General features: G+C 36.6%; 1 pseudogene; it reads right to left on the reverse strand.

Moving 5' to 3' along the window:
* Positions 1-1,451: 1,451 nt before the first annotated feature.
* LOC109103363 lies at positions 1,452-12,149 on the reverse strand (annotated as a pseudogene).
* Between the last annotated feature and the right edge of the window lie 318 nt (positions 12,150-12,467).

Here is a 12,467-nt window from a genome sequence, read left to right on the forward strand (position 1 = left end):
GTAGAAGTTTACACAGCAAACAAACACCAAATATATGAGCTTTACAGATTGTGATTAAAGCAATAAGCCCCGAGAAGCCATGGTTTATGGTTTGAATTTATGTTTGTTAAGGGTAGTTGTTTTGCATTACGGGAATTGAGGAGGTGATGTGGATATTTGATTTGTATATATGTCCCAAATGATACTATGCATTAATATACTATGTACTTATGCACGATGGTACTCAACCATGTAGTGTATGAATCATATAAGGTTATTTTGTCATTCATAATGGAAGTCTTGATAGCCCCTACCCCTTCGATTATGTAATAAAAAGCTGTGACAGTTGAGTGCATGAAGTGTACATTCCACACTTTTTTTTCGGTGATTTAAGTGCATCATCCGGGTGTTTAAAGTGCACTTTTTCTCTTTGGAATTTACAGTGTGAACACACTACTCACAGTATTTATACTACAAAACGTCATAGATAGTGCACGTTCACCGGTATGCCCTCGAGCATGAGCTCTTTACGCTCTGCATCTTCTGAAAAGGGAGGCGAGAGCACCAGCCTCATTTTCATCTTAAAGGGAACAAACACAAAAAACAGCACACACCGTTTGGCTCATACCCTTTTCACAAAACTATAAAAAATTATTGTGGGGGTATTTTGAGATTAAACTTCAAATACACTCTGTGGGACATCAGAGAAACTTTAAAATATTTGTATCACTGAATGCTTGGCACCTTTAAAAAAGACACATTTAATTAGCTATGCTTCTACGTTGGTAGTGCCTAACATCACCAACAATTTGCTTTGAAATGGTGCAAGATCTCCTAATGGAAGATCACATGTCAAAACAGAAACCGGTTTCGTGAAGTTGACCATCGCAGGTTCCCTTTGCTAACGGACTTCTGGACGGGCCCTTCGCGTAGGGATTCAGTGGTTCACTTTCGTTTGAGTCCATAACAATGGCGCCCCTCCTGAAGTGCCCTCAGGGTGCCAAAAAAAGCGTTTGGAATCCTCGCCCAATATGAGGTAATGCATATATAACATGGATCGTGGTGAAGTGTTGGAAATAATAATCCCCGGATTAATTTCACAACATTGTAATGTAAAACGGACCATTAGCGATATGTGAACTGAAGTTTTCCCATCGGTTAGTCCTTAAACGTATCGGCAATAAAGCATTCAAACACCTACATTAACAACCAATCATTGTAATCATGTGTTATCCTATTAAACTCATTTGTTATCTTTTTAAACGCCATTGAAAGTTCTTTTTCTTTCTAATGGACATATCAAAAGATACATGAACCTACGATTCTGTAGTTAAGCATTATATACTTCTGTTTGTTATGATTATTAATGAAGCTTTTACTCAGTGTACACCTCTGTCCAATCATTTGAAAGATTTTAAAAAAAAATTGGATGGAGGGATCACATCAATTGAAGTTTAAGAAATGTGTATTTTTTACTTGACAGAGAAGTTCAAAAAGAAATTTTGTTCCAATGTTTTGCAATCTCCCTCAATCTTAGCATCAATGCTCAGAGTTTTAGCTTCAGTGGGAGTGGGAATGTTGTAGAACTGAGACACCTAATAGAGTTAACACACACACACAAAAATTAATCAATCTTACAGCAAAATAACCACCTCTTTTCCAAAGAGAAAGATTGAGTGTGAGTCAATGAAGCAGAATGCACTACAGACCTGCACAGACACACAGGTTGAGCCCTTCACTTCAATGCTGTATTTGGCTGGAACATTCTGCAGCTGCTTCTCCTGGTACAGTAACTTGTTGTCCTGATTGACATCAAAGCGGTGAGTGTCTGCTGCTGACTGTACAGTCACTGTGCTGGAGCCATCAGAGCTGAACACTTTGGTGGCGTACAAAGACAGAGCCTGAAGAGCCACCACTGTGTCCTGAGAAACAAATGTGTTCAGTAATGTGACTTTTACTCATTATTCAGCAATCATGTGTTTGATTTGAGTGGTTTGAGTCACCTGTGTGGAGGAGAATCCTCCATAGGCATTCTGCTGCTTCACAAGCCAGCTGACAATCCTGTTAGCAAATCCCAGATCAGCTGTAGTGAGTGAATCTGCAGTGAGAACAGCTAGCAGCACATATGAGCTGATCTCCACGGCCAGAGAATCAGAGTCAACAGATCCAGACTGAGACCAGTGGAGATGAGACCCTTTAGGACACATGGACAAAAGAGACACCAGTAATTCAACAAGCATGAAAAGACAACAGAAATTCATCAGAAACAAATCTCGTACCATCTGAAATGGCAACATCCTCCAGTTTCTTGAAAAGCTGCTGTCGAGTGTCTGTGTCTTTAGCCAGACTGAAAGTGTAGGCGAGCAGAGCAGTGGAGTAAGTGTTTTTGACATCCTTAATGACGGACCTCAAACATGACAAACCTTTACTAACGACAAGATCCTGAGACAAAAACAGAGAAACAGCAACTGTGAGTGTTAATTTTCTATGAGTTTATACAGTGTTTCCTGTAGATGAACTTACTGTGACTGGAGTTTCCAGTTCAAGTAGTGATGCAGTAATGTAGGCAGTCATGGTCACATTATCATTCACTCCACCCTGGAATATATTAGAGGAACAAGGTAAAATATTTTTGTGATAGATAGGAATTGTTTCTGTGATAATGTTTAGTTATAACACACCTTCATTCTGTTGTTGAACAGTCTTCCCTGCTGGATAAAACAGCCGTCTGAATCTCGTCTGCTTATTAACCATTCCTTCGCACGCTGAATAATTTGTGGATCAATAAATATGTATTTCTGTGCTTTGCCAAAAGACCTCAGGACAAAGGCAGTCAACCTGGTGATTGAAAGTTTTCATTTAAATCATTTTATTAGTTGATTCAGTTGATTAAATAAGGCCTGTCAAACAATTAATTGTGATTAAAAACATCCAAACTAAAAGTCTGTGTTTAAGTGTATGTACTGTGTATATTTATTATGCATGCATGTATATATTTAAAGCTGCAGTCCATAACTTTTTGCACTCTAGCGGTTAATAAAGAGAACTGAATGCATCTTGCGGAATGAACATTGTAGCCTGAGCTACTTTCTTTCTGTTTATGTCTATAATGATTCACGCAGATACTGGGCTACTCTGCAGCAGTTACTACCAGAACCAGTCTAAAATAGTGTGAATATAACAGGGTTTCTGCAGGATTTTTAATAAAAATTTAAGACCGTTTTAAGACCTGCACATATAAAATTAATACCATATGAGCGGGGTAGGGCAATGTCCATAGTTACATATTAAACTGTAAAATGACTGTAAAACACATAATTTACAGTTCAGATACAAGTTTTCAAAAAAAATTTAAATGATACACTTCACATTTCAGCCTTTAAACCATTTTTAATAAAATGGATGAGTCAAAGTATTAATTGTTATATTAATTAAAATAATAATTATCACTAAATAATTATCAATTAAATAACATAAATAAGGGGTGTGTGATATTGACAAAAAATTTTAATTTTCGATAATTTTCTGGGATTTTATCAATAACGATAATCAGACAATATTTTGCTATAGAGTGTGTTATTATGCTGATATCTTTTCTCTAATTGTGCTGACAGCTGAATCCTGAATTTTTTTATATTCTGCACATTCTGTGTGGTCAGTTCACAGCAGTGATAGAAATTAATCATTTCCAACAAGTTTTACATGCATTTTTACCTTTAAACCATTTTTTTTTTTTTAAAGTGTGCACCATCTTTTGAGTCAAATTCTTGCATTTGGGCTATTACCAAGCAAATGAAATCAGTATCAATAAAAATTGATCTTTGCAATGCAGAGGAAACACAGAAGCGGCATTAGAAGTGGCATTTAGATGTATTTACAAACTGTTTAATGCAGCTCTGGGGGACATTAAATACTTTAACCTGCAGTTACAAATGCATAAATAATGTTTGATATTTTAAACATAAAACATTGAAAACTGATGTGTGAGATTTTTTTCAAAAACGAAAAGGTACCTTAAATGTGAAATTGATTAATTCAGGAAGGAAACACTGTTGTGTTGCTCAGAGACTCAAAACAGCGCTGTGGCTGTGGTTGGAATGATTGTTTTTTCTATGTTCCATTTAAAGTGCATTGAATTGTGCGAGACGTGAATTTAAATTGTATTTATTTACCGAGGTATATGATGTTACACTTGTCCATGTGTGAAGACGTTGCGCAGTGCAAATCCGTGAATGAATGTTCCGAAGTACAGTAAACTTCAACAGTTTTCCCCTGCTCAGGTAGTAGGGAGCAATGAACACTGTGTAGGGACCATGTCAGTGGGAACACAGTTCATGCACAGAGCTCACTTCTAAAGAGCTGAATCAGGTGTGTTAACAAAGAGAGACATAACAAATGTGCAGATCAGGGGGTCTTGAGGACTGGAATTGAGAACCGCTGATGTAATGTATGCACGCATTCTGTAGGTGTTTTGTTTGCTTTTCACGATATTCTCGATAATATCAAATCGCACATCCTTAAAACAACAATTACGATATTATCACAGACCATACATATTGCACACCCCTATGTTTAGATTTTTATTATGCATTGTCTTCTTATCAATCCACCAGTTCACATTTAAAGCTCTGCATGTTTCCAGGGTAAAAACATGGGTCGATATCGCATTGGTATGATCGCTGAACAAAAGAACAGTTTTATTGAAAATGCTCATTCATTCTCTGCCAACAGGTGGAGCATTTGGTAGAAATATAACTGTTTCTCCAGTAACAGCAGACCGGACTTTGAACGTGCAGCGCTCGTGTTTATTCAATGAAATCTTAGCCTTTTGAAGTTTAATCTTCACATTCAGCCATATCGCAATTCTGGTCTTTCCGTCCCCAAATTTGAGACCTCTTGAAATCATAATTAAGACTTTCTAGTACAATTTAAGACTTTTTAAAGACCCGCGTAAACCCTGTATAAAATCTTATTACAGGTGTACTTTATTGATTCAGGATAAGCCAGAAACACGGTTTGGAAAATTGATTCATGATCATTTATTATATATATATATATATATATATATATATATATATATATATATATATATATATATATATATATATATATATATATATATTCATGTATGTGTGTATTTACAGTATATATACATAATAAATATACACAGTACACACACATATATTATGTAAACACAGACTTTTATTTTGGATAATAAAAGTCGGTGATTACTCACAACTAATCATTTGACAGTCTATACATAAATTGTTGGAACTAAATACCGTCTATGTAAAGTAAAAATACTTATTTTAACTTTGTAACTATGTAGGAAAAAAGTGAGAGTGAAAAGTTACAAATATTTACCATGTATTCTCATCTCCGTGTCCAAATGTGCTGTATGCACCACTAGTATGTTTGTAATTCAGCTGTCTCTGGTATCCTGAATTTAAATATTCTGGTTTGATCAAGTGTTTCTGAAGTCAAATGTATTGTGACTTAATTTCTCAGTATTTCAGTATTCTCTTGATATGATTGATTTCTCTCACCACTCTTAAGGAAGCCTGTGGCTCTCTCTCTGATGGCTGAAGTGAGCTGCTCTGTGTTTTCCAGATACTGCAGAATGTAAATATTGGGAGAAAGAACAGCCATGTTTTGTTCTCCACAGCCGTAAGGCATCTGTAGTAATCCGTGAAGATTTGTCAGTGCACGACCCAATATGTCTCCTACAAACCAAACACCAATGAAACACTACATTTTAGAAACACAAACACAAACTCCTCATTTCTGCTTGTACTGTATATGTCAATGTTACCTATGACTGAAACAGAGGATCTGGCTGATCCCTCTATCACATCTTTAGGAAGAGTCAGGTCCAGTTCTTCTGAGAAAGTGTCGCCTGTGAACCAAAAAAAAGAAACACACATCAGTGATCAGCAGAGAAACACTATGATGCTAAATATTGTCTGCAGACAAACCCTTTGGACACAGTAACCAGCTGTAGGTCTTTGTCTTTTCAGTTCCTTCAGCCTGCAGCATAAAACAGTAACATCAACACGTCATACTGACATAAGCAGCATTAGGATCATGGAGAAATGAAGTCTGAGAGCCGTTTGACGTGCGCTGACCTGTACAAACAGACTTCGTGTGACTGTGTCAATGCGTCCCAATCCGTGGCACGCTCACAATCTCATTGTCACACACAGTCTGGGACGACTCTGCCTCTGCACTGACTGTAATATTCAAGACTCCTACAACACAAGACATGTACATGAAGATACAACAGACACAAACACTGAGAAACAATGATTCAGACTGGAAAACTCACCAAGAACAGAAGGAGTGAGGATCCATTTAAATGTTTTTCTTCCATTAGCACACAGACAGGATGAATACTGGTCATCAGAGGAGGCTTTGAGAGTGTAGTCTGAGGAAGGAGCTGGAGTCACTTTAACCTGTCAATCAAACACACATGATTAGTGGCATATTTGATATGATTGGATAAGACTGAGTCTGAAGTCTCACCATGATGCACTTGGACAGATAGTTGAAGACAGTTGCCTTCAGCTCAAAGATCTCCCCACGGATGATGGAGTAAGGCAGAGAGAGCTCCAGGAAGAAGGGCTGAAAAACTGTCAGCTTAGCAGGAGGAGCCAGACCCAGACCTTTGGAGGACAGACAGAAGGCCTCCATGTCCCAAGAGGTGATTGTGTCAGGAACCGTGACAGGAACCTGAGCTGATCCAGAGTCCCTGTGTTGAAATTACAACACTATTTGATTGGACTTTTAAGTTGCTGTTTTGTTTTTACAACATTCAGCACGGATATAAAACACTGATAATCTGATTCATAGTAGATCTCTAGTATGTCTAATTTTAATCAGTCCGAGTGAATCCAATGAAAGTTCTGTTTATATGAACCCTAAACTTTGCAATCCAATTCATGTATTCATTTACATGTGCATTTATGTATTCTGAACACAATCTCATTGCAGGCACAGTGCCAAGAGAAGCATTGCAGTTATTGTGGTTTTAATATGATGTTAAATGATGTTGACAGATAACAATGTGACTAACCCAACTGCAGCCAGTTGCCAAATCCATCCGTCTGTTGAAGAGCCTGCTTCCTCCATTTCAAGCGCTGTACCAGATCGAATGTTATAATCATACATCACTACAAAAAAAAAGCACACAATATGAGGTGATACCTGAATCACAACATGTAGTATAGCAATTTAGTACAGAACTACTGTCTCGTATCTCTGTAACATTAAACACTTTCAGAAATATCTAAACTATATTCACAACATTGTGTTCACAACATTAAAACTACCTACAGTACATTCTTTTATAATTTCAACCATGATGATATTTTCCCTTTTATAGTTTATACTGTAACTATTTATTTCCAAAAAAAAATGTAATATTCTAATAAATTTAAATCAGTTTTCTTTTAATCAAGGGGCCTATAAATAATTTATAACTTTATAAATAAAGTTGAATTGAAAAAAAAAATCTGTCTAACATATACATCTAACATTGTATTTGCTGCATCAAAGTTTCTATTTTCTGTCACAAAGGGTATCTGAGTTGATGATATCAATTTCCACTAGATGGCGCTTGTGTACTTTAGCACTTATTTACTAGGGGCGCTGTTATGCTTTTTCACTTTTTCAACTTTAGCTAGTCTGTAATGTCACTGTTTGAGCATAAAAAAGACCTGCAAAGTTACAAAGCTCAAAGTCCAATTCGAAAGGAGATATTTTATTTAACAGAAATCACCTTAAAAAACTAAAATGAACAACTGGTTTGGACTACATAGAATATTTTTGGGGATTTGTGATATCACAAACTTCAACGAATGGGATGGGACCTGGTTGAGCTGCAGTAAAGAAGACAACGAGTGTTATTACTAGGTCAGAGACGCGCTAGTGTTCCCAAGACAGACCAGCTTAGAGTGTTTACAATCATCCGGGTTTAAATTGCACTCAAATTGATTTGATTTCGACAAGCTCGCAGCAGGCAGCTATGGTAAGAGGCAGGACATTTCCCGACCTGCCAACGAGTGCTGTCAGTCACAACACACACTTTTGAGAGGTGTATCTCTTGCAAGCAGCACCTTGATGTCACAAATTTTGAGAACTGCTGATTTAAATAACTTTATAGATCAGACAAATCAAAACAAAGATTCATTTGTGCGCTCTTGTGCTTAATAATGGTAAATGAACTCATACATACATAACAGATATTACCTATATTTTCATATTGGTGATAAGCCGAGCCCTTGTATAACAGACACCGAGGGACTCGCACAGCCAAATTTGTAGCCATTTTCAGCCCCACACTCTGTCCAACAGCAAAATGAACCACATTAAATGTAACAAATAAAATACAAATTTTTGTAGCTGTCAGAATAAGAGGAATTTTAAGCACATGCACTGATATATTTATGCATGTAGATACTCACCTAATCTACTGCACTGTTACACATATTAATCCACTTGTTACCTTTAAGTATTCAAAGGCGTTGTCTGTCAGTACAGCTCGACGGGGTCTCACATGCAGACACTCCTGCTCATCTTCTACGCTGTAAGGATAATCTGACACTGACTGCACTGGCAGCAGGTTGAAGATCTGTGATGAGACCACATTCACACTAAATAATTCATGTCAGTGTACATCTTAATCCTTATGTTGCGGTGGGAAAGAAAATGAGGTTTAAAGGGATAGTTAACCCAAAAATGAAAATTACTCCATGATTTACTCACCCTCAAGCCATCCTAGGTGTATATGACTTTCTTCTTTCAGACGAATACAGTTGGGAGTTATATAAAAAAAGGTCTTGACTCTTCCAACTTTTATAATGGCAGTGAATAGCTGTCAAGAGTTTGAAGCAAAATAAAGTACATCCATCCATCATAAAAAGTACTCCACACAGCTCCAGGGGGTTAATAAAGACCTTCTGAAGTGAATCGATGCATTTGAGTAATAAAAATATCCATACGAACAACTTTATAAACTGTAATCTCTAGCTTCTGCTAACTGTTGTATGCACATTCACGAGAGAGTGGCGTTCCAGCGGATGATGTAGCTGTAGCGTAAGCTCCGGTGAGAATATGCTAGTCTCTCAAGAATTAAGTTTTGTTTACAACAAAAGAAAGTCTCCTCTTGGCTTATATCGAAATCCGTCCAACATTTTTCTTTACAAATCCTTATTTTGTACTTCTAATTTTTTTGTTTGAAGCATGCATGACAGTGGAAGATAGAGATTACGGTTTATAAAATTGTAAATATGGATATTTTTCTTATACAAACGCATCAGTTCACTTCAGAAGGCCTTCATTAACCGCCCAGAGTCATGTGGAGTACTTTTTATGATGGATTGGATGCACTTTATTTTGCTACAAAATCTAGACCACTACCCACTGCCATTATAAAAATTGGAAGAGCCAGGATATTTTTTAAATATAACTGATAATATTCATCTGAAATAAGAAAGTCATATACACCTAGGATGGCTTGAGGATGAGTAAACCATGGGGTAATTTTCATTTTTGGGTAAACTATCCCTTCAACACCCATGTCACCTTAAACAATAATAATGATTATAGTAGACACTAGATTCATATATTCCAACTATTAAGACAGATAATCAACACTGATTCTTAAAGCAATTTCACCTTGTCAGTATCCAGACGTTTTCCTGACTCCAGGATCAGGACGCTCTGATCTACAGCACTGAGGCCGCACAGTGAACCAGGCTGAGCTGAGAGCTGAAGAGTGTTTTTCTCACCAGGAACTGCTTTAGCAGGAGAAAACTGCAGAGACACCTGTGATGACAACAGTAGGTGTGTCATTTTAGTATTGAATCAGAATGACTGTGATTGTGTAAATGGGCAGGTGTGTGTGTGTGTGTTTTTTTTTTGTTTTGTTTTTTTTACGTGCCTTGTTTTTGAAACACTTTTCAATGTCAATTTCTTTGATACCAGCAACAACATTTTCACTGGGCAGTACACAGTAGGTCAGAATCTGCACTGCAGGAGCCAGATCTGCACCAATAGACAGTTTGAATGACACTGTGCCACTTGCTGCTCCATTAGAAGACTTCACTTCAACCTTCTCATATCCATGATGAACAATCACTCCTCTGGACAAGACCTGAAACAGACAGATGACACTCCGATGACAAACTGACCAGTGAAGCCAGTTAATACTGTTAACAAACAATTAATACATCAGTGTAAGAATGTACATACAGCACATGTTCTCACCATATAGACAATATCAGTTTTGAAGTCTTCAACAGTCTCTCCAACAAAATAATACTTGATGGTCACTGTAAACTCGGCATCACACTTTAATGGTTGCTCAATATTCTCTATAATCAGTTCACTTAATGTTGGGGTGTATGGAGTGGCAGGCTGGAAAAGCTGAACTGTTTTTATATCCGTAGAGTAGAAAGGTGTTTTGTAACCAAGATGCTGAAAGGCTGGATACACACTTGCCTGAAAAAAAAAAGAATGTGCCAAATATTTTAATGTAATCAAAACATTAACTGATCAAACACTTGGTGGATGAGCAGCAACCTGTCATACCATCAGATTAATGTCTTTTTTAGAAACACTAGATGTATTAAGAGTGAAGCTGGCCAGTCCATCGCTGTCTGTAGTGAGATTTAGGAGCAGTTTTGAGGACCAGGTTTCTCCCTCCTAAAGAATATAAAACTTTTTTTTTTGTTTTTGTGCCTTTTTGATTTTTGAGTTTTATCTGTTAAAAATAAGATTTTGAAGAGATAAATGATTCTGTACATATCAATGCTGTTAAACTAGAAACCTGATCTTAGACTTACTTTTCCTTCTATAACTGATCCATGTTCATATGTTTTGGGCAGGTCAGTAAGTGTGCATTTGCCAATTTCAAAAGTAAGAGATATAGATTCAGATTTCGTCATGGTGATCTCTGTAAAATACAAATAGAATTGAAACTTGCATTTTAATGAAATCAGATTTTAAAACTCTCCTTTCAAGACTTAATGGATCACCTGTTCCTTCTTCTGTTACTGTTGCTTCAACATGAAAAGAATTTTCAAGTTGATCCTCATATGTTGAATTTAAAAAGACAGATACATCTAAGGTATGGATGGCACAGCCTGTTCTTTTCATCTGATGGAAATGAATGAACACAAACACAATGCCTAAGAGTGTCTTAATAATCTGGATGTAGGAAATAAATTTCACGTCACTTTTGGTACTGCACTGACAAACCTCAGTGGTTTCATTCACACATATTGGACTGTGTTTGTCTTGTCTGTAAGAGTAGCTTAGAATATCACGACACATTTTCAGCCATGATTTACCAGATACAGGCTGCCCGTATGTGTATCTGTAAAAAATTTACAAGTCAAAGATGGATGGAAGAAAACAATATTTTCTTTATGCTTTTAATATGTTTAAGTAAAGATGCTACTCACTTTCCACAAACCTCAACTGCCATTAACTCATCATCTATGCTCACTGTCTCTGGTGCTGTAACAGTGACTTCAAACTTAGGCAAAACTACAGAGGACGAAAGTTATAGTTATTATTAATCACATTTTGATTTTGTATGAAATGTGTCCCATGCAAACATTGCAAATCATTTATTACTTACCATATTTTTTCACTTTAAAATCATGTGAGATCATCCTGTCACCAATATAAGCCTTCAGTTTGTACATGCCTTGACGGCCTTCCTCGGGTTTAAATTCATAAGAACGCTGCAAAATCCACCTTGTTGAAGAAACATTTGTCCATTGACCAATTCTGTTACGGTTACTGTCCTATTTAATACCAAACACAAAGTGCAGTTAGTTACAGCCAGCTACACATATCATGATAAATAATGAAGAAATACAGAATAATTACTGAAAACACAATCCAAAAATCAGTCAGTGCCAGTGTTGTGCTTGTCATGAATGACTGTACAGAAGAAGGTTTTGTGTTCTTACCTCAAGTACCACTGAACTATACTGTAAAAAAGCAAATTTGTAAAACTGATATGATTAAAAGCCAACATCATGTTTGCATGTTGAACAAATGTAAAAATAAAGACAAGACAAGAAAAAAAAAAAAAACATGCCAGACCTGCTGATCAAGTGGTGAAAAGTTTTTATCCATGGTAACAACTCTAAAATTCACTGTGAAAACAAAAATGTGTGATAAATATAATTATAATCCATGTTTGTATTGTGATAACCAGTATTTCAGATCTAATGGACTGTAAGCTGTAGCTATTCCTGACTGTACCATTTTACGATGCTCATTCACTCGAAATTTTAGGTATTCTTTATCTTACATTTCACACTGTACATTTCTAATTCCTGGGTTTAATGTTCTATTTTGTATATGTTGCAGTGGCCAGTGTCATCAACTGCACAAATGTACTAGCATGGCAACCTGTTTACATAAAAGCTCAAGCACTGCGCATCCTCCTTTTATTGCAGACTGTACTATCA

This window comes from Cyprinus carpio, unplaced genomic scaffold (genome assembly GCF_018340385.1).
Source record: "Cyprinus carpio isolate SPL01 unplaced genomic scaffold, ASM1834038v1 S000000845, whole genome shotgun sequence".
Taxonomy (NCBI): Eukaryota; Metazoa; Chordata; class Actinopteri; order Cypriniformes; family Cyprinidae; genus Cyprinus; species Cyprinus carpio.